The 1565-nt window shown below is 42.5% G+C and overlaps 1 pseudogene; it reads left to right on the forward strand.

The window, feature by feature from the left end:
• The first annotated feature begins 502 nt into the window (after positions 1 to 502).
• On the forward strand, positions 503 to 620 carry LOC145091011 (5S ribosomal RNA; annotated as a pseudogene).
• The last annotated feature ends 945 nt before the right edge of the window (positions 621 to 1565 follow it).

Here is a 1565-nt window from a genome sequence, read left to right on the forward strand (position 1 = left end):
TAGTCTACGAACTTACTTCCATTCCGTACTAGGAATGCATCATAGGGATGTAGGTCAAACCTTCGAGAACATACTCTTACTCTTTCATTGAGCGATCGACGTACATCTAGGGTCAATAGTTGCCTTTACTAGGAAATCTTGGTTCATCAAAAAGAATTCATAAGAAGATTATTGTCATGATTTTCCTCGCTCACACATTCCCGAGTTATATATAACGAAGACCTGGTAGATAATAGAATGTGAGATTTCTAACGTAGTTTCTTTTCCTCGTTGGGATGTGGGACTAGAGTAGAATCACACATTTTATTATCTGCCCCGTCTTGATTATATCATAACCTGTATGAGCTAAGTTTTCATGTATAATAACTCCTCTCTTGGACTGAATCAAAATGATAAAAGAACCGTCCGGACAGTTTAACGACTATTCAGCAACAGAATGAAAAGACCAAGCTTCTCACCTTTGGGAGCTCTAGTCTTATTCTTCAAGAAGACAGGATCCAAGGGGTGCGATCATACCAGCACTAATGCACCGGAACCCATCAGAACTCCGCAGTTAAGCGTGCTTCAGCGAGAGTAGTACTAGTATGGGTGACATTTGGGAAGTCCTCATGGTGCAGACCTCAACAGGACTTCCATTAGAAATCATCACTCTCTGCCTCGCATAGATGAATCAGTTGACCAACCGCAAGGAACGACGTACCTTTCAGAAATGAACCTAAGATCCGAATATCACCAGTTACGCGTGTTAGTGAAGGGTGTCTCGAGGACAATCTTCCAAAATCGATGCGGACACTACAAGTCCGTAGTGATACCTCTCGGATAGGACCAATACTCCCGTAATATTCATGAACTTAATGAATAGGGTATGCTATTCTTACTTGGATCAGTTTGTCATTTACCTTATAAATGACTTACTTATCTACTCTCGTAATAAGAAGGAAATCATAAAGAGCATCCACAACAAACCTTGGAAACATTACGATCAAAGAAACTTTACGCAAAGTTCTCTACATGCGAGTTTTAGATTGAAGAGTCGAATTCCTGAAGCACACTATTAGTGAGGTGGGAATTTTGAGGACCCTTCCAAAAATCAAAACCGCTGAGAATTTTTCAACACCGAGGATACCGACAAGATTTCGCCAAATTCTAGGTCTTGCTGACCTACTGTCGAGAGTTCATCCAGAACTCATCGCGGATTACGAAACCTCTTATGATTTTGACTCAGAAAGGAGTGGCCCTTGACTGGGAAGACAAGCAAGAGGAAGAAAACCTTGAGATTTCAAGTGAGAGGCCAAATCCTTTTGGAAATCTCACTCTGGGAAGGCTTGATACGCTTCGGAAAGCGTGGTAAGCCAAATCCAAAATAGTTAGGACCTCCGAGATGCTTTCCTGAATCGGTCCTGTAACTCACAAACCCAACCTACACCACGAACTCAGTAGCGTACATTTTAACCTTCGTGTCTCGAACTTGAAAACGTACCTCTTCGTCAGGACTCTCGTAAGCCCACTCGACGAGATCGAGATCAACGAGATCCTCGCCTTCGTGGAAGAACCGTAGTGACCCT

This window comes from Lactuca serriola, chromosome 2, assembly GCF_051521515.1.
Source record: "Lactuca serriola cultivar US96UC23 chromosome 2, Lser_US96UC23_V15, whole genome shotgun sequence".
Lineage (NCBI taxonomy): Eukaryota > Viridiplantae > Streptophyta > Magnoliopsida > Asterales > Asteraceae > Lactuca > Lactuca serriola.